This window comes from Eurosta solidaginis, chromosome 5, assembly GCF_040869045.1.
Source record: "Eurosta solidaginis isolate ZX-2024a chromosome 5, ASM4086904v1, whole genome shotgun sequence".
NCBI lineage: Eukaryota > Metazoa > Arthropoda > Insecta > Diptera > Tephritidae > Eurosta > Eurosta solidaginis.
The window spans coordinates 155,137,099-155,163,407 of NC_090323.1; the positions used below are offsets into that span (position 1 = coordinate 155,137,099).

Genomic DNA, 26,309 nt, shown 5'->3' on the forward strand with positions numbered 1-26,309 from the left:
TTAATTTTGTATGTATGAAGGGTAGAGGCAGAGAGGGGGCCAGTTAATCTTAATTTCTTTAATGCGTTTTATCGCTCTGAGGGCAAATGAATAATTTTATACAATATTCAAATTGAGAAAACTCCACAAATATTATCTTTTTAATTAGTTCGGGGCGTGAGTTGGGAATAAGAAATTTGATTTCTACTCACGATTTTTGGGATACTTTCTCTTTAATTTTCCAACGCTGGGTCCTAAAATGGCGACGAAGGACCAAATGTACAGCTCCGTTGCTGCAGTTCTGGGGGATGCAGGATCTGATACGGCTAGCGGCGACGGTGGTGATGTTGAGAGCGATGACGGTGGCGAATGGACCCTTTGGTGGTCACTACAAATTATAGCCACTGGGTTACGCTTTGGGTGAAACGGAATTGGATCGAACTTCACTTCGATTTGCCCGGCATGGACTTATATATGCCAAACGAGGTTAAAAAAAGAGTTGCACAGGTTTAATAATTCACGCACTTCTTAAATGTTTTATTAAAAGGTATTTTTTCTACTTTCGTTATAAAAAAGGGTTTCTAAAGATAAAAGGCACAGCCGGTAGCAAAAGAGGTCGAATTAATTTCAATTTATGTATGTCAAAAGACAAAAAGGAATATATGTAAAAATGTCAACATGATTGACAGCTTTGCTCGTTCAGGCGAGCGAGTAGCGCACGCGTTGCCAACCACGAATTTAATGTGTTGGGTGTGTTACCGTGGTATGGTGATTAGGGTGATTAATTCAAAGGGTACAAATTCAATAAAAGGTGCGTGCGCTAATCGCTCGCTTGAACACGAGATATTCGCAAAAAAGTGTGGATCTGCTAGGTTAACGTCAAGCTAGCAGATCCACAACTTAAATTTCATTTTATTTTAAATAAAAAATATAAAAAAATTAGGAGCTATTTAGGTGCTTTTTAGGGCCACAAAAGATAATTTAGGTTTTCATTTCGTTTTCGAGATATTCGCAAAAAAGTGTGGGTCTGCTAGGTTAACGTCAAGCTAGCAGACCCACAACTTAAATTTCATTTTATTTTAAATAAAAAATATACCAAAATTAGGAGCTATATAGGTGCTTTCTAGGGCCACAAAAGATAATTTAGGTTTTCATTTCGTTTTCGAGATATTCGCAAAAAGGTGTGGGTCTGCTAGGTTAACGTCAAGCTAGCAGACCCACAACTTAAATTTCATTTTATTTTAAATAAAAAATATATCAAAATTAGGAGCTATTTAGGTGCTTTTTAGGGCCACAAAAGATAATAGGTTTTCATTTCGTTTTCGAGATATTCGCAAAAAGGTGTGGGTCTGCTAGGTTAACGTCAAGCTAGCAGAACCACAACTTAAATTTCGTTATACTCAGTTGAGCAGAGCTCACAGAGTATATTAATTTTGATTGGATAACGGTTGGTTGTACATATATAAAGGAATGGAGATAGATATAGACTTCCATATATCAAAATAATCAGGATCGAAAAAAAATTTGATTGAGCCATGTCCGTCCGTCCGTCCGTCCGTCCGTTAACACGATAACTTGAGTAAATTTTGAGGTATCTTAATGAAATTTAGGTTGTAGGTTCCTGAGCACTCATCTCAGATCGCTATTTAAAATGAACGATATCGGACTATAACCACGCCCACTTTTTCGATATCGAAAATTTCGAAAAACCGAAAAGGTGCGATAATTCATTACCAAAGACAGGTAAAGTGACGAAACTTGGTAGGTGGGTTGAATTTATGACGCAGAATAGAAAAGTAGTAAAATTTTGGACAATGGGCGTGGCACCGCCCACTTTTAAAAGAAGGTAATTTAAAATTTTTCCAAGCTGTAATTTGTCAGTCCTTGAAGATATCATGATGAAATTTGGCAGGGACGTTACTCCTATTACTGTATGTACGCCTAATAAAAATTGGCAAAATCGGAGAAGGACAACGCCCACTTTTAAAAAAAAAATTTTTTTAAAGTAAAATTTTAACAAAAAATTTAATATCTCTACAGTATATAAGTAAATTATGTCAACATTCAACTCCAGTAATGATATGGTGCAGCAAAATATAAAAATAAAATAAAATTTCAAAATGGGCGTGGCTCCGCCCTTTTTCATTTAATTTTTCTAGGATACTTTTAACGCCATAAGTCGAACAAAAATTAACCAATCCTTTTGAAATTTGGTAGGGGCATAGATTTTATGATGTTAACTGTTTCTTGTGAAAACGGGCGAAATCGGTTCATGCCACGCCCCGTTTTTATACACAGTCGTTCGTCTGTCCTTCCGCATGGCCGTTAACACGATAACTTGAGCAAAAATCGACATATCTTTAATGAACTTAGTTCACGTACTTACTTGAACTCACTTTATCTTGGTATGAAAAATGAACGAAATCCGACAATGACCACGCCCACTTTTTCGATATCGAAAATTACGAAAAATGAAAAAAATCCATAATTCTATACCAAATACGAAAAAAGGGATGAAACATGGTGAGGTAATTGGATTGGTTTATTGACGCGAAATATAACTTTAGAAAAAACTTTATAAAATGGTTGTGACAGCTACCATATTAAGTAGAAGAAAATGAAAAAGTTCTGCAGGGCGCAATAAAACACCCTTAAAATCTTGGCAGGTATTACATATATAAATAAATTAGCGGTATCCAACAGATGATGTTCTGGGTCACCCTGGTCCACATTTTGGTCGATATCTGAAAAATGCCTTTACATATACAACTACCACCGCTCCCTTTTAAAACTCTCATTAATACCTTTAATTTGATACCAATATCGTACAAACACATTCTAAAGTCACCCCTGGTCCACCTTTGTGGCGATATTTCGAAACGGTGTCCACCTATAGAACTAAGGCCCACACCCTTTTAAAAAACTTATTACACTTTTCGTTTGACACCCATATTGTACAAACGCATTCTAGAGTCAACCCAGGTCCACTTTTATAACAAAATGGATGCCGAGATAGAAGCTTTGAGAGGTCGTATACAGGAGTTGCACCTAAATCGTCCAGCTGTTTCAGTAAGCAATACGAAGGTAAAAACTCCATCTTTTGACGGTTTTGTTCCTTTCCAAGTCTTTAAGCTACAGTTTGAGAAGCCCGCAACAGTGAACAACTGGAATGCCGAAGATAAAGTTGCTGCACTGTTCGTGGCATTGAATGGGCCTGCCGCTGAAATCTTACAGACTGATTATTCCAGAGTACGAACGGAACAGTTATGAAGCACTGATGAGCGCTCCAGGGAGGCGATACGGAAGCGAACACAGGAAGCAGATATACCAAATAGAGATGCAAAACCGCTACCAAAAAGGTAATGAGACTTTGCAGGAGTTTGCTTCTGATGTTGAAAGATTGGAAGAAGGTCGAGCAATCTTACTGTCGGAGGACTTGTAGATGGAAAGGAAGGTTTACTGACTGTAGATACGATCGCACCTCATTCCATCATTCGAATAGATTTAATCAACAAAAAGATAAGACCATTGCTTGGAGCAAGATTACGTAAAGCCACTGGAGAGGACACCCAGGTAATTGGAGAAGTAGCATGTGAAGTCACTATTGGGAACGTCACGGTACTACACAATGGTTTAGTGGCAGAGATTGTTGATGAAATCATAATTGGAGTGGACTTCTGACGACGCGATATAGGAACATGGATGTGCCACTTAATTTCGGCTACGAGAAAGGCTACAGCAGTAAACGAGTGCTCGTGGAGGATAATCAGCAAATACCGCCAAAATCGGAGGCAGTAAATGGGCAAAAGTTGATGGAGATTGTGGGATAAACAAATTGTGGGTTGTCGAGGCAGCAAACAAATCAACAGCGAAAATACTTGTAGGGAAAACCCTCGGTACGAGTAAGCAAGATGGACGTATTCCGGTAAGAGTACTCAATGAGTTCAAGTCACCACTCAAACTGACCAAAGGAGCTATATTGGGTAGATGCGAAGAGGCTGAAATAGTTATTAACTGTGAGCAGCTCCAGGAAAACGTTTCAACTAGCAAGATTAATCTTTCAAATTACATCACGGCATGGACGGAGGGGCTGGAGGAAGACTATCAGAGTAGGGAAAAACAGCTGATCGTAAAGTACGCAAACATATTTGACCAAGATGGCTCCAAACCAGGCCGCACCATCGTTGTGAAATATCAAGTTGACACTGGAGATGCGAAGCCGATCCGTCAAGCTCCTCGTACTGTTCCACTGGTGAAGCGGGAAGTGGTGAGTCACATCATGCAAGAAATAAGTGACGGCGTAATCGAACCATCAGCTAGTCGATGGAGCTCACCAGTGGTACTTGTGAAGAAGAAGGATGGAAAGTTGAATGACGTTACGAAAAAGGAGAGCTACCCATTGCCAATAATTGACGACACTCTGGACTCGCTCTCTGGTAAAAAATGGTTTTCCACACTGGACTTAAAAAGTGGCTACTGGCAAGTGGAGGTGAAGGAGGAAGGCAAGAAGAAAACAGCCTTCAGTGTCGGAGATGGTCTTTGGCAGTTTACAGTAATGCCCTTTGGACTATGTAATTCACCAGCTACTTTTGAAAGACTCATGGATCAGGTACTGAAAGGACTGCATTGGAAAACATGCATAGTGTACCTAGACAACATCATCGTATTGGGGAAGAACTTCGAAGAACATCTTTAAAACTTGGACGAGGTTTTCCAAAGAATAGCTGGTGCTGGTCTGAAACTTAGTCGCAAAAGTGTTCTCTGTTCAAGAAGCAAGTTAGTTACTTGGGTCATAAAGTAACGACGGGGGGCATCTGAACCGCGAATGAAAAGATAGAAACAGTGAAGGATTGGCCAATACCACAGAACCTTCATGAGTTAAGAAGTTTCCTTGGGCTGTGCACATATTACCGCCGATTTGTACAAAATTGCCCATAGCCTTCACGAGCTAACAAGAAAAAATTAAGCTTTTGAATGGAAGAAGGAGCAAGAAGTGGCTTTCCAAACATTGAAAGAGCGTTTGTGCACTGCCCCAATGTTGGCATATCCGATTCCAGGAGCAACGTTTATTCTAGATACAGATAAGAGCGGATATGCTATAGGAGGCGTTTTGTCACAACTGGTTGATGGACAGGAAGAGGTAGTTGCATATTACAGCCGTTCGATTGGAAAACCAGAGAGGAACTACTGCGTTACGCGGAGAGAGCTGTTGGCATTGGTAGAGTGCATTAAACATTTTCACAAATACCTCTACGGCCAGCGATTCCGCGTCAGGACAGGTCACGCAGCGTTGAAATGGCTTCTGCAGTTCTGTAATCCAGAAGGACAATTGGCTTGGTGGATCGAGCGGCTACAAAGCTAGTACCCATGGGAATGCCGATGCAATGTCACGAAGACCAACCATTTAGTTTGAATGCAAGCACTGTTCAAAGGGCGAGGCTAAAGAGGACATTATAGATGTCCGGCTAATGACTATAACGTGTGCGGATGAATGCGACAAGGAACAACTAAGGGAGTGTCAGCTAGAAGATACAGATCTGTGACATGCTATGCAAGGGCTCGAACGAAACGAAAGACCAAATAGAGAGGAGATGCCAGCAGAGAGTCCCATTGCGAAGTCATATTGGGCACAGTGGAACAGTTTGGAATTGATATCCGGTTGCTTGCATCGAGTATGGCAGAGTGAGGATGGTCAATGCAAGAAGAAACTGATAGTTGTTCCCAGAAAGAGGATTCCTGACGTGCTCAGTGAGCTGCATAATGGTCCAAGCGGAAGACGCTCGAGAAAAATAAGTTTGGGATAGATGCCGATGCGGAGAAAAATGTCAAGAAATCCACTGGTGTCTTGGAAGAAGAGATGAGAGAAATACACGATCTTGTAAGGCAACGAATAAAGATTATGAGTGACAAGATGAAAGCCAGATACGATAAAGCAATTAATTCGGAAGGTTTTCAGGAAGGAGATTTGCTGCTGTTATACAACCCACAACGAAAAAAAGGTTTGTCCCCTTAATTGCAGTGTAATTGGGAAGGCCCATACAAAGTTGTAAAACGGATCAACGATGTAGTTTACCGCATAGAAACCATTGGCAAACCACGAACCAAAATGAAAGTGGTTCATTTGAAAAGGCTGGCAGCGTTTAGATCAGGAAATTGGTGTTAATGAGTATTTTAAAAGGGAGTGGGCCTTAGTTCAATAGGTGGACGCCTTTTCGAGATATCTCCATAAAGGTGGACCAAGGTTGACTCTAGAATGCGTTTGTACAATATGTGTATCAAACGAAAGGTGATAATGAGTATTTTAAAAGGGAGTGGGCCTTAGTTCTATAGGTGGACGCCTGTTCGTGATATCGCCATAAAGGTGGACCAGGGGCGACTCTATAATGTGTTTGTACGATATCTTTATCAAATTAAAGGTTAACGAGGGTTAAGGCGTTTTCTAGATATCGAAAATGTGGACCAGGGTGACCCAGAACATCATCTGTCGGGTACCGCTTATTTATTTATATATGTAATACCACGAACAGTATTCCTGCCATGATTCCAAGGGCTTTTGATTTCGCCCTGCAGAACTTTTTCATTTTCTTCTACTTAATATGGTAGGTGTCACACCCATTTTACAAAGTTTTTTTCTAAAGTTATATTTTGCGTCAATAAACCAAACCAAGTGGGCGTGGTCATAGTCGGATTTAGGCCATTTTTTACACCAATACAAAGTGAGTTCAGATAAGTACGTGAACTGAGTTTAGTAAAGATATATCCATTTTTGCTCAAGTTATCGTGTTAATGGCCAAGCGGAAGGACAGACGGTCGACTGTGTATAGGGCGTTGCTTCAATCGATTACGCCCTTTTTCACAGAAAACAGTTACCGTCATAGAATCAAAGCCCCTACCAAATTTCACAAGGATTGGTAAATTTTTGTTCGACTTATGGCATTAAAAGTATTCTAGACAAATTAAATGAAAAAGGGCGGAGCCACGCCCATTTTGAAATTTTCTTTTATTTTTGTATTTTGTTGCACCATATCATAACTGGAGGTGAATGTTGACATAATTTACTTATATACTGTAAAGATATTAAATCTTTTGTTAAATTTGACTTTAAAAAAATTTTTTTTAAAGTGGGCGTGGTCGTTCTCCGATTTTACTAATTTTTATTAAGCATACATATAGTAATATGAATAACGTTCCTGCCAAATTTCATCATGATATCTTCAACGACTGCCAAATTACAGCTTGCAAAACCTTTAAATTACCTTCTTTTAAAAGTGGGCGGTGCTACGCCCACTGTCCAAAGTTTTACTAATTTTCTATTCTGCGTCTTAAGTTCTACTCACCTACCAAGTTTCATCGCTTTATCTGTCTTTGGTAATGAATTATCGCAGTTTTTGTGTTTTTCGAAATTTTCGATATCGAAAAAGTGGGCGTGGTTATATTCCGATTTCGTTCATTGTAAATAGCGATCTGAGATGAGTGCCCAGGAACCCACATACCAAGTTTCATCAAGATACCTCAAAATTTACTCAAGTTATCGTGTTAACGGACGGACGGACGCACGGACGGACATGGCTTAATCAAATTTTTTTTCGATACTGATGATTTTGATATATGGAACTATATATCTATCTCGATTCCTTTATACCTGTACAACCAACCGTTATCCAATCAAAGTTATTATACTCTGTGAGCTCTGCTCAACTGAGTATAAAAATTAAATAGATATGCCAATAAGAGTATAAAATGTAAGACAACTTTTGAGAAATGCTATCTTAAGTATCTGGAAAGCAGCTTGCCCAATTTGGGTGACATTTTACTAGCTACAATTTCAGCTTTTTCCTCGGTGCTGCCACTTACAAAAATTTCACAAATTTTATCTAGATCAGACTGAAAAGAAGTGACCGGTTATTTACAGATAACACTACCGGTAAACTAACCTTTAGTATAAACTTAAATTTTGACTTAACTCTTCGAACTTAAACGCAATAGTTTTGAGTGAGTATCTTAGTTTATCAGTGAAATAACAAATCTTCTATTTGTGGATGCTTATTCGTTTTATATTACGTGATTACCTTTTTTTTAGGAAAAGTCGTGAGCTATAAACACAAAAAGAAGATAATAAATATACAAAACGAAAGATTATAAGCAAATAAAATAATTTGTTAAATTAGCAACACAGTAAAAAATTTAATACTTACTAGGATTACTTACTGATGTAGTTAATTTATAAGAATTAAAAACTTAATAGAAGTACATTATAGCAAAGATATGTGTGGGACCAAAGGAATGTTTATGCATTTCCGGTTGATTTAAAACTGAGTTGTAAAAATTTCTAGCTAAAATGAAGTATTCTTCCAAAATTTCTAGAAGTATTTTTTCAAAATTTTCTTGAGCATTTGCAGATCTACTTTCAAATACTAAATAGAAACCCATTTTTGCCACATATTTTGTTCTTCATCGAGGTAGGACTTTCAATAATGTTTTTGTAAAAAAAAATATTTGTTTATTGCCGCGCACAGATCGTAAATGATCGTTTGTCAATGAAGCAATGTGAAAAGCAAAAATGGATTGTTTTATTAAAAAAAAGTGTGACTCCATTATGTTTTGGTATGAAATTGGTATAAGGTGAAGAACTTCAAAGTCGTAATTTATAGTTCTTTAAAATTTTTAAAAGGCATTTCATAGTATAATTTTCAATTTTAGAATATATTTTCCTTCATCACTTAAGTTCAACAATAAAAAGAAAATACAAAGTTTTTAAGAACTTCCTTTATATAAATGGACCAGAAGTAACGAAAAATGTATCTTTAGAAGCAACCTCACCTCACCTACGCGTCGCGAATCCTATTGCATAAAGAGCCGAGGCTCTGGCGACCCCAAGTTCCTCATGGAACTAGGGGATGGGGAGGGCGGGATAGCCTAGAGAGTTTAATGTGGTCATATAAAACGTTCCCGAGATGGTCGGGCTAGTACCTTAATGGTGCTTTGTCACTGGAACGTACCGGACCTATATCCGGCAAAGGACCATCAAAATCGATAACACTCCCCAAAACCTTCGGAGAGTGCCTGTATCGTTAATACAACAACAACAACAACAACAACAACAATGTATCTTTAAACAAAGACGTATTCTTGTTGTACTTTGAATCAAAGTTTTTCATGTTCAAATTCTAACATTACCACTGTAAAAATTTCATGTGCATTATCCTTGGCTCCTTAAGTACTTTCTAAGTTTCAAGAATCTACGTCTTAAATAGCGGTAGCAAGATTTCACATGATGTAAATGGAATTTAAAATATCTTGATCCCTGTCCAGTTTAGAAAACTCATTTATCATAATTATCATAACCTAATAGAATCTAAATTCGGCGACCACCGTGGTGTGATGGTAGCGTGCTCCGCCTACCACACCGTATGCCCTGGGTTCAAACCCCGGGCAAAGCAACATCAAAATTTTATAAATAAGATTTTTCAATTAGAAGAAAATTTTTCTAAGCGGAGTCGCCCCTCGGCAGTGTTTGGCAAGCGTTCCGGGTGTATTTCTGCCATGAAAAGCTCTCAGTGAAAACTCATCTGCCTTGCAGATGCCGTTCGCAGTCGGCATAAAACATGTAGGTCCCGTCCGACCAATTTGTAGGGAAAATCAAGAGGAGCACGACGCAAATTGGAAGAGAAGCTCGGCCTTAGATCTCTTCGGAGGTTATCGCGCCTTAGATTTATTTATTTATTTTTTTTTAATAGAATCCAAAGTTTCGTTCAAAATTTTAGGTCTGTGGGTTATCAGAAAGTTCCTTAAAACTCGAAAGCAAAATTTCGAAGTTCGGCCGAGTTTTTGAATTTTTACGATCGCTGGACCGTTTTTCTCTCTCTAATATTGCAGTGTCTTAGAGTTCTTAAAAATATTCCTAGTTCTACGGGAAGCTACTCAAATAGCGGTGGCAAGATTCTAAATGTTGTAAATGGACTTTCTTAATATCTCTAAATGTCCCAATTCCTGATATATCTAGAAAACTCTTTTATCCTAAATGATACAACGTAATAAATTTCGAAGCTTCTGTTCTCTACGCTATCGGGTTTGGAAGACTACCCCCTTGGCAATGGTAACTTTGTCGGTCTCAGTTGAAGACGGTGAAATGTTAAAGTTCTGACTATCTAATGAAAACATAACTCGGAGACTGTTACTTCGATAGATACGAAAATTAAATTACCATTTATATGATAAAAAACATTAGTTTAGTATTCAGATAGTTTTTGTACCATCACGAGAAGGCTCTAAGGCTATGTCTGGATTTCATCCAGGATCCTTCAATTCGCAACTACTCTCATAACATGTCGAAATTGTTTTCGTTATAGAGGCGCTGCCAGTTCAGGATTATTTCGAGACTGTTTTCGGATAAATTTCGATAATATCTTCGCAGCCTCTCGGGAACCGGCTTTGCATATCTACGAGAGATATGAAGTGTTTCTTCAAATGGTCGTATTAGCTTAGTAGCTAGAATCTATTTTTTAAGAAAATGGCTGGTAGAGTAAAGAGAAAGGATAGAGTGAGAGAAAGCGCCAGAGATAGGGAGATTGAGAGAGTTAAAGAAATAGAGTGAATTTGAGAAACGAAAAACTGATTACCTTCTAGCGAATCCATTATCGAATCGAATGCATAACTTAAAAATTCAATAGCTTAAGCTAATTTCAATTAGATCTATGTAAGTGAGCGATATGTACCTACACATAATTACTTACAAACCAATTTTTCTCTTCTTTCAGAGTATCCGATCAATAATACTTTGGATCAAAGAGTGAGATCTGAAAAGCACTGCGATTACCTATTATTAAAAAGTGAATTAAAAAGGGGAGACCTCTAAACGAATGTGAGAAAAGTATTTTAATCATGAACGTAAAGAAATAAATTCTTAAGAAAAAGAAGAAAAATGTAACAAAATCGTATTTGTGCCACACCGAAGCGGTATTTAAAGAGAATGTGATTGTATAGGTACTTAAACCAACAAGAAAAAAAAAAAAAAAACAAATTGCTCCAAAATTCTTGACAAAAATCAAAACGTGAAATAATAATGTTACTTTTATTAAAAACTAAACTCAAATGATCATTTGCACTAAATGCTTGTAAAATGAGAGTATACAAATTGAAAAAAGCACAACAAAACAAGAACATTAAATTAACAAAAACGTTAAACAAATCAACCAACAAAATTAAAACGTCGAAAAAGTTAACACAAAGGGCCAACAACTGCTATCAGAACAATAACGATTTTTGCTGCAATATCCACGTAGCAAATACGTAAAAATTACAACAGAAATTAAATGCGCTTAAATAACCAAAAGACTTACATCGCAAACGTAAACGTGTCGGTATTTCGATTATGCAACGTAGCGCGATTACAAGACAATCGCAGAAAATTCTTGCTTTTTTTCTCTTTAAAAAATATTTACAATTTGGCTAAGTACATTTGTAAAAGCAAATCGTGCACGTAGTGGTGTGTGTGCATTGTGAGTGCGCGTGCGTGTCAGCCGCGTCGAAAAGTAGATTCAGCCAAGTGTTGGTATCCATCGGATGTCTCCCAACTCTTGATGTAATTCACTTATTCGGTATTGATGTTGTTTAGTGAAATAGAGTAAAATAATGTTGGTGACGTTGACAATAATTATCTCTTGTGCATTCTCTTATTGCCAACATCAACCAACAGAGAGTTAACCTGTTTGATAGCTGCCGATCAAGCAAAGAAGACACTTGAAGCTTTTAAACAAATAATAATTAACGCAATACAATACAGTACATGGTGAATACAAATATAAATATTCATTTTTAGCGGGATTATTTTTTATTTTTTTTTTTTTGGTATCTAGTTATCACTATTGCACTTGTACAAGCTTGAGCCATCACTTTCAATGCAACAGCTGATTAATAGATATCTATCGCTTATGTCAACTGGCACTTATATTCGGAGTTGCTTTTGTTGCTGCTACATACATTATAAATACTTCAACGCTTATGTTTGTTCCTGTGGCATAGCATTTTTATTGTTGGTTATTGTGTTTAATAAAAAGAGTTAATATTTATGTATATTTTAAGCTACGCAGATCTATTGTGTTGGGTGCAAATAAAAATAAGAATAAAGATTATTCCACCTTTCAGCTCGACGTTTCGCCAAATTTCCTTGGCATCTTCAGGAGCGTGACACTGTATTTATTTAATAAAACAACAAAGAACACAATCAGATACATATAGATTTGAAATTTAAAATATTGCAAATAAATATTGATTGCACAAAATTTTTCTTACTTACAATGATTAACGAAAAACACAATTTTTACTAAAACATTTAAACATTTAAAACATTTGAATATTGCGGAAAGTTAATAAAGTACAAAAAATCGATACCACCTACATGCGGTAAACTTGTCATACTAAAAATTAAATTACAAACATAATAGGTACGCGGCGGCGATATTGTCTGTATCTTCTTTTTTGTTTATTGTGTTTCCTCTTTTCTGCAAAATTCTTAGGCTTTCTAAGGTGTAACGCGCTTTTTCTCTCCTTTCGGTGTCTATTATTTTTATGTTTTCAAAATCAGCTGTGTGTTTGTTTTCTATTGCATGCTGTGCCAAAGCTGTGCTTTGTTTTTGTTTACGTATGTCTGCTTCGTGCTCAGCTACCCGCGTGCCGAGCGCCCGCTTTGTGGTCCCAATGTAGACCTTATTGCAGCTATCTTCTTTATTCCCTTTACAATGAATTTCGTAAACTACATTGCTACGTTGTTGGAGATCTATGGGTGTTTTTGTTTTTGTAAAGCACGTTGCCAAAGTGCAGTTTGACCTGTATGCTAGGTAGTGTTTGTGTTTGATGTTTTTGTCAAGTCATGTGTGAAATTTTCTGTGAGCCTAGGAATGTAAGTGACACTGAAGTATCGCTTTGTCTGGTTATTTGTATCTGAAGACTGTGTTTTTTGGGCTATATTTTCTATTTCCATTTGTTTCTGATTTATTAAATTTGATATGATATGGTCTGGATAATTATTCTTTTTAAGCGTCAATTTAATTTTCCTAATATTTGCGTCATGAAAACTTTGATGGCTGATAGATAATATTTTGTCTATAAAGTTCTTCGCCGTATTTATTTTGTATTTGAAAGGCTGTGAAGATATAAAGTTTATGAGGCGCCCAGAAGAGGTTGGTTTCGAATACCAATCCAATATTAGTTTGTTATTGAGCCTGTGTATCCGTGTGTCTAGATAGGGGATGTTGTTGTTTTCTTCTTTTTCGATCGTAAACTTTAGTCGATTATGATATCTATTTAACACATCTAATATAGTATTTGTGTCTTTTCTTGGGATGATGGCGAAAATATCATCTACATATTTGACTAGGAACTTTATTTGTATGTTGTGTTGTTTCTGTAATTCAATAAAAGTGTGTGAAAGCGCGTCATCCATTATTATATTGGCAATGGTTGGGGAAAGGGGGTTGCCCATAGGCATTCCATATGTTTGTGTATATATGTTAAAGCTGAAATATGACGGTATCTTATGCTGGAGAAGTACCTAATGGAAGCAATTTTGGTTGCTTTTGGCGTATTTTATGGAAGTAAGTACAAAAAATATTTTTATTTTAAGGTTATATGTGTCAGTGCGAGTTTAAGCTATAGCTTAAGTTGACTTGAATATCACTCCTTCATTTTTGATGCTTTTCCCCCCAGTTTTGCAGTGCAAACTTAAGCTGTTTTAAAAGTTAATCTCAATCTAACCGTGCATAACCGTGGACATAAAACTTTACTGCTAATTAGTGAAGAAAAGCGAAATCGTTACCAGATTTCTAGATAGATTTACAGTGGCGTAGTCAGGGGGGGAAAGGTGGCATCTTGCCCGGCCGCTACTTACAGGGGGCGCCAAATGGTCCGCAAAGCAGCACTTCCTGGATAATTTGTCTTTTTATTATAACTGGTTTCTGGAAAAAAATTTCTATACTAAAAATGCATGCATATATCCGGAAGGCGGGTTGTGGAATAATTGAAAGCATATACCTTTTTTCTCACGTTCAACGTTACGATGGGAATTAAAAATGCTTTAACAAAAACTGTCAAACGTGAATCTTAAAGTCCAAGCTGAAAACCCTTATCGAAAACCAGAATCTTTGTTATTAAACTTCGTTCTTTTACTTCGTTCTTTTGGCAAATACTAGAAGCTAAACTAGTGCATCGAAATCTAATTACACACTTTCCTGAATTTGGATAGTGCTATGAACAAAAGTTGAACTTTTTTGAATTTTTACTCAAGTTATCCTACCAATGGACGGACCCACAGTGCCGCGAAGGTGGACAAAAATGCAAAAATCGACTGTGTTGAAACTTAGATGTTTTGATGTCAAGTTACAGCTAAAACTCAAACTAAAAGAAGTTCATAAGTTGTTTTGTGATAAAAACAACTTTCTGCCTCACACACCCCCTCAAAATACACCTATTTTTAAAAATACATTTTTATTCCTGGCAAAATCAACTTTTGCACTTTGATGAAGATATATGCGACAAACTAAAAAATGTATGGTTCATAAAAAAAACATTTATACAAATATTTGTTTTTATTAATAAATAAATATATGATTAAACATACCAAAATCCGAAAATTGGTAAATTTTGGAGACAAAGAAAACCCAAGTCGGTGAAAGTCGGTGCAATTTATTTTTTGTTTATGGTAGTTTGGACCTTCTACTAACAGAAACGATCAAAATCTCTTCCGCCTTCTTCCGCCTCGCGAAAATCTTCAATTTTGAAAAAGTGACTAAATGCCTTTTTTTGGTACTGCATTAGCATTAGACGAAAGGCGAACAAAAAGAAAATATAAATATGTGACGTATTCATCCTCATCTGCATATTTAGCTTAAGCACAAACAAAAAGAGCTTTGCGAAAATGCACATAAGGGTGGTCCAATTGTTTTTTTTTTTTGATTGATCTCTTATAAATTTGTTCACCAAAATTTCACAGTCTTACTATTAGTGGAAGATGGTGTTCAACGCGAGCTTAAAATTTCATGTATAACTTGTAGTTGACATATTTTTTCTACCCATTTAACAAAAAAAAATCAGGATTAAAAAAATATAAAAAAAGGACGTGTGGCACTGGGGGACTGCCCCGGTAAAGCTATTGCATATTATCAACTTCTGAAATTATAATATTTATGCAACATTTTGTTTTCTTTGATATTAATTCAAGTTTTGTCTTTGATATTAATTCTTAATTCAAGTTAACCTTTTTAAGCGTGGTGACCGATAAGAAAACACATTATTTACTTTTATTGAATAAATGAGAAGTTAATATTTAACTTTCACTTTAACTTTAACTTTAACTTTGACTTTGACTTTAACTTTAACTTTCATTTTAACTTTAACTTTATTTTTAACTTTAGCGTTAATTTTAACTTTAACTTTAACTTTACCTTTAACTTTAACTTTATTTTTAACATTAACTTTCGCTTTAACTCTAACATTCAGTTTAACTTTAACTTTAACTGTAACTTTAACTTTAACTTTATCTTTAACTTGAGCTTTAACTTTAACGTTAACTTTAACTTTAACGTAATTGTGATTTTGGCGACCTCTTAATTAATTACTTATTTTGTTTAAAGCTGGCTTCAGGTCAAATTGAGTAAAACACAATATGCTTAAGTTTTACTACCAATATATTTCGGTTACTCTTCCGGTAACCGTCTTCAGGGCCTAACTATTGACAAAATCAAAACAAAATAAAATAAAACATTGACAATTGTACATATTAAAAATTATAAAATTGAACAAAATATATGTACATACATTGCATTTATTTACACGTCTGCTCTGTGTGACGTGGAGCTGTGTACTGTCTTGTTGGAAATTAAATATTTGTAGCTGTGCGCGCAGCTCGCTATATCTGTCTTATAATTCAGCCTAATGTTTGTATCTTTGTCGACGATATGTAACATTTCTAGAGTGAAACGTTTGCTATAATGTTGTTCTTGCTGGAGAATCTTTCTTTCTTCAAAATTTGGTGTATGTGTTCTCATTTCACAGCGCATCATGAGGGCTGTTTTTTGATTCATTACATTATGGCAATGTTTTAAATCCGAATTGTGTTGGGCAAGTCTACTTTGTTTGCTTGTTCCTACATAAACACTATGGCAAGGCTCATTGTTTTTACCTCCTTTGCATGGAATTTCATAAACTACGTTACTTTTTTCCATTTCGGGTATTTTAGATTTTGTTTTGTTGAAAAAGTTTTTCAAGGTATTTATAGGTTTGTGTGCTATTTTAATATTTTCTTTATTGTAACAATCTGGCGTCGCGAGTCGTTCAGAGAGTTGAGGTACATAAATAACTGATTTGAAAATTACTGGGTTTTCGGATTTTTGCTTTTGGTTTTGGTGTTTTGATTTATTTAATAAACTTTTAATAGTTTTTTCGGGGAAATCGTTATTCCTTAGTAATACAAATATTTATTTTTCTATTTGGTTGTGGTACATCTCATCTGAAGTTTGTAACATCCTTCGAATACAGCCCGTTGCTGTATTTCGTATCATCGCCTTTGGGTGTTTAGAAAAAAAGTTGACGATTCGTCCTGATGCCGTCGGTTTATTGTACCACTTTAATTTGAGTACATTTCCATACTTGTTTATCATTGAATCCAGATAAGGTAATTTTCCGTCTTGTTCTAGTTCTATGGTGAATTGTATACTTTTGTTGAAAGAGTTTAGCGCGTTTAAAGTGTTTTGTACCTCCTTTTCACTTATTATTGCAAACAAGTCATCGACATACTTTGTAAGCAATCTTGGTTTGCATCCCAATTTTTCTAATGTGTTTTCCAAAACTTTTTCCATTATTATGTCTGCAATCACTGGCCAAGCAGGTTTCATAAAAAATTCAGATAAAGGTTATAAATTATTTGTATCTGACCGTAACACATACACTGACATAGAAAAACGCGGAGATGCGGAAAATATGCCACAGGATGCGAACCATCCGAAATATACCGGATCTATATCCGTCAAAGGACCATCAAAGCCTTTGGGGAGTGTCTTTATCGTTAATGCAATAACAAAAACAACAACAACAAGTTATGTACTTTTAGACTGAATGAATTAAACAAGTAAATAAAATGCGCGCACAAAGAAATGACTAGTAATTCAGATTGATATTATTGACTGGTTGACTTAGCACATTTTTTTTGAACAGCTGACGACTTAGCACATTTACACATCATTGTAACCAGCACATAAAAATGTAAAATTAAAATATTTTTTGTTGTGATCAATATATTTTTAATTCAATTTTAAAACTGCATTAAAATACAGTTTTTCAAAAAAAGTGACTTAGCACATTTTCACATTCAGCTAACGATATATATATTACTAATTTAAGTAGTAAAATAGCCAACAAACTAATTTGTTATCTTACATTCGTTATTCGACTAAACTTTGCTCAACTCTGCTTATGGTGATATCATTAAAATAAAATTGATTTTTAAGAAACCAACTATGAAGCAATTTTCAAGATGACAGCCTCTGACGAAAAAAATCAAACTTCCTAGATTTAACTTGTTTGATTGAACTGAAAACTATTCACCAAGGTAAAATACATATGCATACCAATACATTTAAAAAAAAAAATAAAAAATGGTCTGAAACATTTTTATTTTGAAGTTTACGTGCCCCAGGGTTTTAACCTGAAACCTTCGATATGCTAGGAAAACACACTCACTATATCACAGTGAATGCCATTCATTTAAATATCAAAATTCCTAAAAATCAATCAAATATAAGTACTTGAGCAACAAATAAGTACATACCTGAAACTATTCGTTTATACTTATATTAAATTCCTATGTACATATTTGCTTATTTAGGTATGTTAATTTATCGAAGAGATTGTATCTGCTGTCATATAATTAACGCCAGCGCAAGCTCAGCTTTCGTATCTGAATATGAAATACAATACATATGTACGTATTTGAATACAAACAAAGGCTTTTTTATTTTTACCTACAACTTCAACAAAAATCAGTTACCGCATTCAGCAGCTAGGTTTTATATGTTTGATGAGTCAGCTTCATTAATTGGCGCGTAACAAGTTAGGCGATTTTGCCTTTGCGTAACAAGGTGCACCAACCCTTCCTACCTTTCGATAACTGACGCCAACTAAGAACCCAAGAGATCAAGTCTTCCTCAATTCGTTTTGCGCAACACAACGGAGGTTAAGACCTTCCCCGGCTTCTACATACGGTTGTCGTTAGGAATAATTTCGGGGCCGGAGCGACTTCATGCATTCACATAATATGATCTAGCCAGCGTGGATTTGGAATTTTTTCCCTGCACTACCTTCATATCGGCGTAGAGAACATACGTCATTCCCTTTACTTTTCTTTCGAACACTCTCGGGGTCATCTTTTATTATATTGACATCGTTCCGAACCCTTAGTCAGAACAGTTGTGAGGAGAGACTTTAAAGAATGAATTTTGATGTGTAATCGTAAGTTTGAGCGTAGTGTGTTGGATTGGGATGCTGTATGACGGAATACCAAATGTAAGCTTAAGTGTACAATGTACGTGGCAAAGTTGAGGAGGAAGAAAAAGAACAATTAATAACTATGTCGATAGGGATATGGATGATTGTAACGATACCTTTACTTATCGGCACGTTTGGGAAGGAAAGGAAAAAAAGGAGAGAAAATTAAAGGAAATAAGGGAGAAAAGAGGAAAGGAAAAGAACCGAAACCCATTAGAGTGTTATAAAACCGTTATAGAAATGTTAAGGGTTTGTTATCGATGAGCTATCATTTGTTATAGGCGTGTTATGGACAAGATATAGAAAAATGTTCCATTTGTTATCGAATTGTTATAAATTTACGTTCCACAACATCGTTGAGTACAGATTTATTATCGACGAGTTACTAATTTTTTATCGCAAAGCTGTAGATTTTTTGGCCAAAAATTTATCTTGCCCTACATATAAAACACTTGTTTTCAGTGTTTATAGTCCCAGTAAATATTGCAATATTAGTGAATTTTTTAATGTCCTGTCCTATTATGCTGTTGACCATGGTAATAATATTGTTTGTGGTGATTTCAATGTCAATTTGCTTTGTAGTGACTTATGTACTTCGCGTCTTTTGGTGGAAGTCTGTAGTGTTGGTATATCGGTTGTAAATGCTAATGTTCCGACGAGGTATGGGAAAAACTGTTGTCCGAGACTTATTGATTATTTTATGGTATCTGACCCTAGTATTGTCTTAAAATTTGACCAATTGTCTTTTGTATCTGACCATGACATGCTTTTCTGTTGTTTCGATATCCACCCTGACCATAATAATGTAGTGACTCGTCCGTACAGTTTCTTTGACTATAGCATGTTGAATGTTGACCGGTTGGTAGATGATATTTCCCAAATTAACTGGGCTGCATGTTGGGGTCTTTGCTCGGTTAATGAGAAGCTTATTTTTCTTAACGATAACATACTACAAACTTTTATATCTCACGTTCCCATGCGCACGTGTGTACGCAAGGCCCCTTCCTCCCCATGGTTTAATAGAGTAGTCTTGAACGCAATCAGAAAGCGCAACAAATTGTATTCTGCCTGGAAGAAAGTACGCACGGTAGAAAAATGGACGTTATTTAAAGCAGCCAGAAATGAAGCCACTCTCGTCATCAAGCATGCAAAACGTAAATAGTTTTCAAAAAAGCTGGACCCTGCACTTCCATGCAGTGTTTTGTGGCGAAATCTTAGAAATCTTAAGATACACGCTAGTCGCAATATTGAGTGCACGCTTGAACCCGCCCTTATGAATGACGCATTTGTTTGCCGTGCCTCTCCCTCTAGCTCTCCCACCCCTCATCACAGCTATTCGTGTCGTGGTAACTATGCTGGGCAAATGTTTGAGTTTAGTGCTGTGTCTGAATTGGATGTTGCTAAATCTGTGTTCAAAATACAATCTAATGCAATTGGGGTGGATGGAATTCCTATTAAATTTATTAAATTATTCTGCCTACTATCATACCAACACTCACACATGTTATAAATCACATCTTCACCACATCCTGCTTTCCTGATGAGTGGAAAATTGCGACGGTGATTTCTGTTGCTAAATCTGCCTCTGCGTGCAGTCCTAATGATTCCCGTCCTATCAGTATTTTGCCCGCATTGTCCAAAGTAGTTGAGTCCATAATGTCTGAACAAATTTATAACCATTTAAATAACTCAAACTTGCTGTCTCCATTTCAGTCTGGCTTTAGAGCCAAACATAGTTGTGCTACCGCCATGATTAAGATACTTGATGACATCCGCATACCATTTGACAGGAACTGCCTTACTCTGCTTTGTTTACTTGACTTCTCTAAGGCATTCGATTCGGTAAACCATGCACTGCTGTGCGCTAAGATTGTGAGATTCTTTGGTTTTAGTGAATCCGCGGCACGTTTAATGAAGGGTTATCTGGAAGGGAGATCTCAGTGTGTAAAAGTAGGCTCGGTGACTTCTGATCTGCGTCTTCTTTCGGTTGGTGTTCCACAAGGCTCTATATTGGGTCCACTTTTGTTCAGTATGTTTGTCAACGATGTGTTCTCCACGTGTTGCCATGTATAAATGCACGCTTATGCAGATGATATACAATTGTACATGTCGCGGCCTCTTGATAAGACGGATGAACTGTGTGCTGACTTCAACGAAGACCTGTCATCTGTCTAAGAATGGGCTTCGCATAATAGTCTTCGTCTGAACTGCGCCAAATCATATGTGCTTCCAATATGTAATAGACGACGGGACTGCTCAGCTATTCCACCAATGTTTATAGGTAATGAGAGTGTTCGTTTTGTATCAAAAGTGACTAATCTTGGCTTTATCATAAATTCCGGCCTAACATGCACTGAGCACGTAAATTCTGTTATACGTAAAGTTTATTATGTCTTGAGGAACTTGCGATATTCTGCTTCTTACACTCCGGTTACTATTAGAAGAAGACTAGCCCTACAACTTATCATGCAGACCATCTGCTACCCGGAATTCATATATAGCAAGTTGGATTTCCAATGTGCCAATAAAATTGAAGTGGTATTCAATAATGTCACAAGATATGTTTATGGCTTGTCAAGATATGAATCCATCTCCGACTGGAAGTCTCGCCTCCTAGGATGTGAAATACTAGAGTATTTAAAAGCTAGAAATTGTATATTTCTTTTCATTCTTATAACTATGAAGGAGCCTAGCAACCTGTTTGAAAAACTAATTTTTCCAAGATCTTCCCGCATAAAGGACCTTATTGTTCCTACCTACTCTCTTCTTTCCTCTGCAAGACTATTTTTCGTCAATGCTATTCGAATTTGGAACTCTATTCCGGCATCTATGCGGACAAATCTAAACAAAGGCAACTTTAAGACAATATTATATTCGCATTTTCGCTGATTTTATTTTATTTTATTTTTTTGTTTTTGTTTTTTAATTATTACCATTATAATTTTTCGAAAGATTTGCTCTTTAATCTTATATGTACTACATCAAGTTATTATATTATAATACTATGTTCAAACAGAAAAATAAATTGAGGCTATTTCGATTTAAATTGAGTGGTGTTCATACAACTCTATTTAGCTTACACAATAGTAATTTGATAGCTGGTTGGCTCATCTCTACAGTATCAACATATCTTTGTTGAGACTGTCAAAATGTGCGTGTTGGTATTAGGTGAATAGAATGGAATGAAAACATAAAACTTTGAAATTTTTGTGTGTTGTAAGAAAATGTGTTCAATGTTTTGGTTTCATTTTGATTTTGCCTTCTTCTTTTGACAATCGCTACCCCAGTGAAATGAAAGACATAAAATCGGCTGATGAGATGAGCCAACCATATAGTTCAGCCATGCATAACTGACGTTTAAATATACTCAATAAACACACTTTACAATGTTGCATTTGCAGTTTGAAACAATTTATTACGCAATTTTTTTTAAATTGGCAATTTATTATCACAATTTATTATATGACAAATTGCGTAATAAATTGCCCAAACAGTATAAATTGCCAATTTGGCGTGTGTTTGAACCTAGTATAAGACAGTTAATTTACTCAATTTATATAACAATCTTACGTGCATTATGTATTTGGTTTGATAGTCCTAAGCATCTGTGCATGATTTACCTGACAAATGTTAATACTTAGTTTTAAGCTCTTAATGAAACTTATACAATTCTGTCTATACCAAACTATTGTGCTATAAAAGATAATTTTTTCGATCTTGTTGCACTAATACACTGTTCTTTAAATAAATTGAAAATTGGAAATGTTTGCTAATAGTTATCGCAAACTTATCGTTATGTTATTAAGTAGTTATCGATATTCTATTGAAAAGTTATTGATTCTGGTTATGGAAGCTTTCTATTATACGCCGAGAAGTTATTCACATATATTCGGAATGTTATCAACTTTTTATCGAAAAGTTATCGCTTTGCTATCAAACAGGTATGGATTTGATATCGAAAATTCATTGATTTTTTATCGAAGTGTTACCAAACTGTTATCGTATTATCGATTTGTTATAAAACAGATACAGACATCGGGTTATTGGTACTCAAGCCTTTTTTGTGCATTGAAAGAGGACTTTTCAATTACGTACTAATCTGATACTAGTATCACTAAGCTGATACTAAGCAGCCACTCGTATGTACGTAAACAAATTTACACACATATGTACATACAAGGCAACGAAGAGATACTCACAAACCCATGTAATCATCAGCCGACGTAGTACTCCCGCATACACCTACATGTATATAGCTAATAACCAAGCAAAGGATACAATTATTCTGGAATACAGTTTCGCGAAATAACTAGACCTTAGGAGAAATGGATTTACGAGAAATTTGAGAGTATAAAAGCAGCGCAAGCTGAGGAATCAGTAATCAATTTTGATTTAAGCACGCTATTGGTTGTGAAGTAGAAGTGTTATTATGAAGTATTTTCAAAGTAGTATAATAAATACTGGAGTTATTTATTCAACAGTTTAGCGATTCGAACGTTAGCAGAACATTTGGAATAAACGGAATTCCCAAAAATTCATTACAATTGGTGTCAGAAGAGGAATTGTTGAATAAATTCCGTAGATTTTGAATACAACTTGAGCATGGCAAAGTTGAGTGAATTAAAGATCCAGCAACTGAAAAAGGAGTACTAGGCAGACATCAATGTCCTCCTCCCTGAGGAGGACCAGCAGGTTATTCGAGGCGACTTTTGTGTGCTGCAGGTTAATTTGAGACACCCTAATCATTGGGCTGAGACTCGGCTGCTCGCCTTCGGAGGATTGACGACCCATCCTCACCCAGAAACGCCAGGTTGAGCTCCCGCAGGAGTTTGTAGGCGTCGCCTGATGATCGTCCTAAGAGAGCGTTCCCAGAACGCTCCCTTTCTCCCCTCCTTTTTATTATTTTTATTTACTTTGGGCATACAGTTCCCACGAGTTTGCATGGAATGGTTAGTCAGCCCCCGGCAGAGCCAGCATACCGGGGGTAAGGCACTTATACAACCGACCTTGCCCGGGCATCGGAGGGGACCGTTCGCGATCAGCCATTCAATATACACCCGCTGACCACACAGCCATCGGCACAAGTACGCCACACATTGGCGTGGGTGTTGTTGGTGCGGCAATCCTCACATCTCATGCAGCGACAAGTGATGCGTTCTTCTGAACACGCCATTGACGCTGTAGGACATATGGGGCTTTCTTCTTAGTTCGTCTCGTGTTAAGACCCCTCCGCAGAGGAGATTCCAACATGATATTTAAGCCCCTTCTCTACGATAAGGCGACCAACATTGAAGGGAAGGCCAGACTGGGTAGACACAATTTTGGAAGCATTAAAAGGAACGCAGCAGAAAAACGATGGTGCCGTCAAATGCTTTAAGTGTGGAAAGCCAGAGCACATTGCACGTTATTGCAGTACCAACCCTAACAGTTCCCACAATGTAGGTGGCCGTAAACGCAGAGCTGATGGAGATGAGCAAATCTCCAAATCTACTCAATCGTTAAACTAAGCGAGTCAACCGCAAGGGGCGACAGCTGGCCCCCGCAATTGAATGCCCCATAATCTCTATCTCGCAAATTCGAAGAAGGTTAAGCAATCTTACTGTCGGAGAACATGTTGATAGAAAGGAACGTTTACTGACTATAGATACGGATGCATCTCATTCTCTTGTTCGATCAGATTTAGTCAACAAGGAGATAAGACCACTGATTGGAGCAAGATTACGAATAGCCACGGGAGAGGTCCCTTAGGTAATTGGAGAACTAGCCTGTGAAGTAGCAATTGGGAACGTCACGGTACTACACAATTTTATAGTGGCAGAGATTGTTGATGAAATCATAAATTGGAGTGGACTTATTAATCGACCCAGGCATCAAGATCGATATGCAAAGCAAGACGATGCGATATAAGAACATGGATGTGCCACTTAATTTCGGCTACGAGAGAGGCTATAGTAGTAAACGAGTGCTGGTGGAAGAGAGTCAGCAAATACCACCAAAACCAGAGGCAATCATCTGCGAAAAGGTTGGTGGAGATTGTAGGACAAACAAATTGTGGGTTGTCGAAGCAGCAAACAAATCAACACCGAATGTACTCGTAGGAAAAACCCTGGCTATGACAAATCAAGATGGACGTATTCCAGTAAGAGTACTCAAAGAGATCAAGTCACCAGTCCAGCTGACCAAAGGAGCTATATTGGGTAGATGCCAAGAGGCTGAAATAGTTATTAGCTGTGAGCAGCTCCAGGAAAATTTTCAAATAGCAAGATTCATCTTTCAAATGACATCACGGCATGGACGGAGGGGCTGGAGGCAGACTATCAGAGTAAGGCCAAACAGCTGATCGTAAAGAACGCAAACATATTTGACCAATATGGCTCCAAACCAGAAGGAATCATCAAATTGACACTGGAGATGCGAGGCCGATCCGTCAAGCTCCTCGTAGTGTTCCACTGGCGAAGCGGGAAGTGGTGAGTCAAATCATACAAGAAATAAGCGACATCGGCGTAATCGAACCATCAGATAGTCGATGGAGCTCACCGGTGGTACTTGTGAAGAAGAAGGATGGAAAGTTGAATGACGTAACGAAAAAGGAGAGCTACCCATTGCCAATAATTGACGACACTCTGGACTCGCTATCTGGTACAAAATGGTTTTCCACACTGGACTAAAAAAGTGGCTACTGGCAAGTGGAGGTGGAAGAGGAAGGCAAGGAGAAAACAGCCTTCTGTGTCGGAGATTGTCTTTGGCAGTTTACAGTAATGCCCTTTGGACTATGTAATTCACCAGCTACTTTTGAAAGACTCATGGATCAGGTACTGAAAGGACTGCATTGGAAAACATGCTTAGTATACCTAGACGACATCATCGTATTGGGGAAGGACTTCGAAGAACATCTGAAAAACTTGGACGAGGTTTTCCAAAGAAAGCTGGTGCTAGTCTGAAACTTCAAAAGTGTTCTCTGTTCAAGAAGCAAGTTAGTTATTTGGGTCATAAAGTAACGACGGAGGGCATCTGCGCCGCGAATGAAAAGATAGAAACAGTGAAGGATTGGCCAATACCACAGAATCTTCATGAGTTAAGAAGTTTCCTTGGGCTGTACACATATTACAGCCGATTTGTACCAAATTTTGCCAGCGTAGCCCATAGCCTCCACGAGCTAACAAGAAAAAATAAAGCTTTTGAATGAAGAAGGAGCAAGAGTGGCTTTCCAAACATTGAAAGAGCGTTTGTGCACTGCCCCAATGTTGGCATATCCGATTCCAGGAGCTACGTTTATTCTAGATACAGATGCGAGCGGATATGCTATGCTATAGGAGGCCTTTTGTCACAACTGGTTGATGGACAGGAAAAGGCAGTTGCATATTACAGCCATTCGATTGGAAAACCAGAGAGGAACTACTGCGTTACGCGGAGAGAGCTGTTGGTATTGGTAGAGTGCATTAAACATTTTCACAAATACCTCTACGGCCAGCGATTCCACGTCAGGACAGATCATGCAGCGTTGAAATGGTTTCTGCAGTTCCGTAATCCAGAAGGACAATTGGCACGGTGGATCGAGCGGCTACAAAGCTATGACTTATCCATTGAGCATCGGAAAGGTAGTACCCATGGGAATGCCGATGCAATTTCACGAAGACCATGTAGTTTGGAATGCAATGCTGTTCAAAAGCCGAGGCTAAAGAGGATATTATAGATATCCGGCTAATGACTATAACGTGTGTGGATGAATGGAACAAGGAACAACTATGGAAGTGTCAGCTAGAAGATACAGATCTGTGACATGTTATGCAAGGGTT

At 37.1% G+C, this 26,309-nt stretch overlaps 1 protein-coding gene across 18 annotated transcripts in view; it reads left to right on the top strand.

The window, feature by feature from the left end:
• Positions 1–26,309, top strand: part of Best2 (bestrophin 2) — a 179,803-nt gene that overhangs the window by 39,765 nt on the left and 113,729 nt on the right. For 12 of the 18 annotated variants that reach the window (XM_067791826.1, XM_067791829.1, XM_067791835.1 and 9 more), the window contains exon 2: positions 10,737–11,767. The exons of 1 other annotated variant lie outside the window; for it this stretch is intronic. The gene's annotated coding sequence lies outside the window, so the exon portion shown is untranslated. Of the gene's footprint in view, positions 1–10,736; positions 11,768–13,426; positions 13,572–17,477; positions 17,579–26,309 lie in introns of those variants that run through there. 5 more of the 18 variants (XM_067791830.1, XM_067791831.1, XM_067791833.1 and 2 more) reach the window with 5 other exon arrangements.